The following is a 6,000-nucleotide window of genomic DNA, read 5'->3' on the forward strand; positions in this document are numbered from 1 at the left end:
AGTAATTTGGGGAGGAGTGATGGTGATGTGTCCCAGTCATATCATTCTCAACAAACATATTCCCAGTTGGTCTAGTTAGAAGCTGGAAAACTGCCTTGAAGTAGTTACCTCATTGCAAATAACAGTAATAAGGTGGTGGAGATAAATAACTGTAGTGGCACAAAGGGTTCTAACTGTAAACAAAGCTATATATTACAGTAATGTTTCTATGTGGGATTGCCACACAAGCAGTGGGAATGCCCAAGTTGAGGTTATTAAAGGGTGAATATTGATCCTCCACCATGGTCGGTAATCAATGAAAAATTATTTGCAGCATTTGGTTTACATACTGGGCATTATGTGTAATTTTTAATCTTTTGCAGATTATGGGTTAGATGTTTAATACATTCAATCATTTCTCCTTGAGCTCTCTGTTTAAATAAATTATTGCATCACGACTGCTGAAACATGTAGGGAATCTTTGCATAAATCTTACTCATTTCATCTATTTTTCATATGAGTTAATTGGTTGTTATGGATGTGATTTTTTTTAGGTGATGCCTTATAAAAGTATGACAGTAATCCTCTCTGTACTCTTGAGAATCCTGTGATTACTTTCCTGAATTCATGGTTTCAAGGAGTTTTACATTCACTATGACTTTAGTATTTACTACTATTACTTTTGTTTGTAATGTGTCTTGGGAAACTGTGGGGTCATAGGAAGTGCAACAAACGTAACTACCTCTGCAGTGTCCAACTACAGCAGCTTAACTCTTTTGTTGCCTATACGAACTGTTGATGTGCCAAACTGCAACTATCAAACACAAACACTTATGTATCTGTATATCTCTTCTTCTTTGATGACACTTCTGAATTAAATTTAAATGGAAATTATCACCCATTTAGCTATTGTTTTGAACTGAAATTATTTTTTTAAAGTAGAAAATAAGATTAATTCATGTATTTTCATGGAAGAACAACACAAATTAAGAATAATGAAGCATGGATTTGTTATGTAATAAGAAATGTAAAAACGAGAGAGCAAACTAGATCTTAAATCAGGTAACCGCGGTTTTGTTTATATTAACAATATGTGTTCTCTTTTTACAGGAAAAATTTGCCTTGTATAAATCAATCCTACAAAGACTAAAACCTGTGTTAATTTTAATGTGAAAGATTTTGTACATAATTAAGAATAAAAGTGGTGGCTGGAGTCTAAAACATAAGCAAAGCTCTTTGTGTGCTTGTTATGTAAGTGTAGGTAACAACACAGCAGCATGTTGATGGTTCCCCAACAGGAACGTAAAATCCTTCTTTTTTTTTAAATCCATGTTTAAACTGAAATAGACCCAGAAACAGTTTTGAGGTGCAATTAGGAGGTCAGGGGTCAGTTCAGGTAAGACTCAAGTAATGTGTGTGGGTAAGCAATAGTATGTGCATGTAAAGGAGGGCATGTGCACATCTGTGTTGGTGTGTGTGTGTGTTAGGAACATAGATAGGACTACAAAGGGGTGCAGAAAGTACAGGAATTCAATGGTACTCCAAAAGTCAGAAATGTGATGTCCACCTCACATTTACCAGCAACTGCTTCCTGAAGTTCCACACAGAAAGGTTATTAATGACACACCTACACACGCACACACGCACGCACGCACGCACACACACACACAGGTATAAAAGCACTGCTTGTATAAATATGAATATATGAAGTTAATGATTGTTAAAATAAAACAGAACATTTTAATCGATTTCTTGTTTGCTCCCAAATCTACAACATGACCATATACAGAAAAGCTAGACATGGTATGCAAAAGAAAAAAGAAATAAATACACTAACAAAATGTTTCATAATTGTCAGTTTCATCATTTCAAAATTCTCCAAAACAAAATTTTCTTTGATTGATTCATATTAAGTTGATTAGGGTCAGATTTAGTGTGAACCCATCCTTCAACTCAAATGAGCCCGAAATATTTGAAGGGAGCATTTTGGGAAAGCACCACGAGGTAGAGGCTTTCCTTGGAGAAGGGGGCTTTGGTTTGTAACCAAATGTCGTAACACAGAAACCAACCAAGCCGTGGCGATTAAAGTCAACAAGAGCCACCCTGAAATTCTGCAACAGCCAAACTGGAAATTTTCATCCTGGAGCAGCTGCGAAGTTTGGATCCAGATACCTGCAACATTGGTAAATGGAACGGCTTTTTCCTCGACGGGAAAAAATAGAAAAGAGCAAAAAATAGAACAATAGAATAGATGAATGATTGAGGTCAATCCATCAATCGATGCCCACATGGATATAAAACAGAAAACATTATATTCAAATATATTTGGACACCTTGTCAATGGATTAGATTGGAATTATTTTAATGTTCTATGTTTGATCAGTTGTCATGACCTCTGGAATTAAAAATTTACAATTAACGTTATTCTAAATTAATTCAGGAATATATGTATTTGGTTAATTAGCAACCATGGCTAATTGTCTATTTGGTACAATTTTAGCAAGTACTTGGAAAGAGAGCTTTTCATCTACTGTATATCTGGCATTTTGAACAGGTATGTTCTAAATATTATTTGTTAAATATCCTAAATCCTAAATGATGTGGGGTGATTAGCTAACTCTGATATACACACAAATCATACAGGAAGTGTGGCAGTGTGCTTAATTGAAATCAGACCTAGTTTTATTCTTGAGATCATTTTCCTTCAGGTATACACGAAGGTCAACCGCTTCTCCAGCATCATTGCTCTAGTTCAATAACCAAATCTGCATGAGAGAATCTGTATCATCAGAGCATCCTTTTAATTACTAAAGATCAGCTAAATTGAACAAGTGACACATTGCAAGTAAAATATTTACAGCATGGCCATGTTTGCCAGTTCAACACTTCAGGTCCAACACTTGATGTTTCCAGAGACTGTAAAAAAGACCGGAGGTGACAACAAACCCAACAATGACCTGAGTAGTAAAAGGTTAGAGAGGGATGCTGCTGTTTCTGCCAGCTCTGAATAGATCACACCTCGCTCTTAGCCATCTGACCTTTGAAATACTCAGGGAAGTTTCAGTCATGCGATGAGGATGCCTACATCTATTTTATGATCTACCAAAATATTTCTACTGGGTGTCCTGTTGAAGCTCTCATCAAGGTGTGCCTCTAATTTGAATGCTTAACAGGAAACATCTGCCTGGAGTCAGGAAGATTCATCTCGCTGTCATTTTCTATCTCGCACAGCATCCAGTCCTCCCTTCATCCTCTCAAAGTAGGAGGGAGGTGGAGAAAAAAAATTAAAAAACAACAAATATTAATGAGGTGTTACACTGAGAAATAACGATGTGTGCACTCCCTGATAGCATCTGTACTTCCTTAATGGCTTGCGCAATTATGTGGGCTTCCATTAATATCAAGGCTGGAACTGTCACCACTAAGGGCTTCACTTCAATCACTGCTGTGCCTCTACTGCTTGCCTCTGTAAGTACACAGGAAAGAAGTATATGTGAAATATAGCTGCTGTGCCTGGCTATTAAGTCGTTTAAATAGCTGCTGGGGGACATGGCCAGCAGTGGTACCAACAGATATTCATAATAAAAAAATGAATTAAATATACTGTAATGTTCTGAAACATCTTGGGGCCCATCTATTATTGGATCTGGTGAGTTCTGCACAGCAAAAAACAAGACATACAAAATTCAGGCAGTAATGAGGACCTATGGGAGCATGCAGCTTTAGATTTTAGATAGTATGAGTGCATTTATTACCTAAAGCTCTTTTTGAAATAAAAAAATCAAGGGAAGAGAGACAGATGTAGATATCTTTTATCTTTTATGACAACTAAGTGGCATCACTCTAAAGGTAAACAGTTTATAAAAACAAACTTAAAGCACTAGAGGCCACATGTCACAGAGTGATCGGGACTTTTTTCTGTACATGTTAATTCAAACAACATGATGGTGGCTTGTGCAGTTACATATAATCAGGCTAATAATACTGTTTCCTTTTACTCAGTTTACTCCAGTTTTCACTGCCTTAAGGCATTCTAAAGCTACACTGTTTTTTATCACCTGTGTTAAGCACATTGAGTTTACACATAATGAAATGTGCCAAATAAATGAAATTGCCATTGCTGTTGGGTTACTGACTCAAGCAGCCTTTACATGGAGCAACTTGCTAAAACGTTTTCAAATAAACAAGGTCCTTATAAGTTAATTTCCATAAATACAAACAAACAGACAAATAAATAAGCAGTATTTGCAAAAAGGAGGATAAATCAAATAAATGGGCTGGAAGAGTCTGTTGACATATTCATGTGTAGCCCCCAGGAGCAGCTGTTGTACTATCAAGCAGGTTTGGGGCTTTTACTCAGCTGGCACCAACAAAAAAGCCAACCCTTCATCATTCAGGGAGTCAAATACTGCCATTCTGTTAAAGCTGCTTTAGATGCTGAACGCTGTCCTTTGGCATCTGTGCCACTCCTGGTTGAAAGAGCCCCAACATCCACATAGGGAGGCGGGGTGTTTCAATTACTGTTAGGTTTTGCTTCCCTTTGCCTGGTTGACCCCATGAGGGCTAAGTCATCAACAGTATTTTTTGTTTGTCTTTTTTAGAATTTATTCTTCCAAGTACTGTTATGGAGTAGACAAAAAGTATAATTGATGGATTTCAAAAGTCATGTTTTGTTTTTCTCTTTGGCTACATCACTGGGGTCATCACAGATTATGACTGGGACCTGCTTGGTTAGGTTTGCTAAAAGAGTTAGAATACTTTAAAAAAAAAAAAGTGGTTTTTGGCACAATTTCACCTACTTCCATGGTCCATGCAGTAGGGCTGGGCCATATCATACCCTTCACAGTAATACCGGTATAATGTCGGGCAACGATAAGAAAATTAAATATTGCGATAGAATATGGGTAAAACACGCATGCGCAGTACCTTTGTTTTCATACGTACGTGGCGCAAAAATGAGAAGGGCGAAAGCGGATCGTTGAATGAAATGGATGAACCAGAATTGGTTTGTAAAAATGCTGCAACTTTAGTGGTGTGGAAAATACGGCACACTTAAAATAAATCCTTTGATTTTTCTGAAAATCGACAGTGCCGCTTATAATCCCGTGTGCCTTATGTAGGAATTCTGGTTGTTTTAACTGACCTTGAAACAATTTTATGTGGTACACGGCGCTCGAAAATCTGTCAAATGTTTTAGTACAACTTTGCTAAGCTGGCTTTCATCATTATATTATTAAAAATAGGATAGGATAGATTTAGAGTAGAAAAATTACAAAACAACCAATCATATATATCCACATACACATCTACCAGTGAGGCACCAACAATGAGCAGGGCTGATCATGTTATATAGAGTCATTCATTGTCTCTGGTAAGAAGTGTCCACCTGCTTTGAGCAGGAGCTGAAACAGCCGTAAGTTCAGGAAGTGCAATTAAGGCTGTTCTCCCCCACCAAATGTCAAACAAATCTATTTAAGATTTACTTCCAAAGTAATATAAACGATTTGAATAAATGAGTTTAGTTCACTTCACTTTTATCTAAATAGCGCCAAATCACAACAACAGTTGCCTTATGATGCTGTATATTGTAAGGCCAAGACCCAAAATAATACAAAGGAAACAGAAAAAACTCCAACAATCACATGGCCCCCCAGTGAGCAAGCGCACTGGCAACAGTGAGAAGGAAAAACTCCCTTTTAATGGGAAGAAGCCTCCAGCAGAACCAGGCTCAGGGAGGGGCGGTGTGATGGCAAGCCACACAGAGTAAGCGCCACACCTCACCATTAGTTGCTTCACTTTAGTTTGCTTTGCAGTCAACTTTAAATATATCTGACTTATTGTCCAATATTATTTCTTTATTAAATTTATTTATTTTTTCATCACACCTTCCAATGTTTATATGGCGTGCACACATATTAACACTACAAGGTTAAAGTTCTGTTTTATGTTATATTAATCAATCTTTCTTTGCTTGAGTTACCTGGGGTTTGGCTTCTCCTTCCTGGTTGGCAAAAGGTGTGG

The 6,000-nt window shown here is 37.2% G+C and overlaps 1 long non-coding RNA gene across 2 annotated transcripts in view; it reads right to left on the bottom strand.

Moving 5' to 3' along the window:
* The window catches only part of LOC113013863 (uncharacterized), a 56,554-nt gene extending 50,554 nt beyond the window's left edge, over positions 1–6,000 (bottom strand). For both annotated transcript variants that reach the window (XR_003270881.1, XR_003270880.1), the window contains exon 1: positions 5,960–6,000. This is a non-coding gene — a long non-coding RNA (uncharacterized LOC113013863). The remainder of the gene's footprint in view (positions 1–5,959) is intronic.

The sequence above is a fragment of the Astatotilapia calliptera genome, chromosome 20, assembly GCF_900246225.1.
Source record: "Astatotilapia calliptera chromosome 20, fAstCal1.2, whole genome shotgun sequence".
Taxonomy (NCBI): Eukaryota; Metazoa; Chordata; class Actinopteri; order Cichliformes; family Cichlidae; genus Astatotilapia; species Astatotilapia calliptera.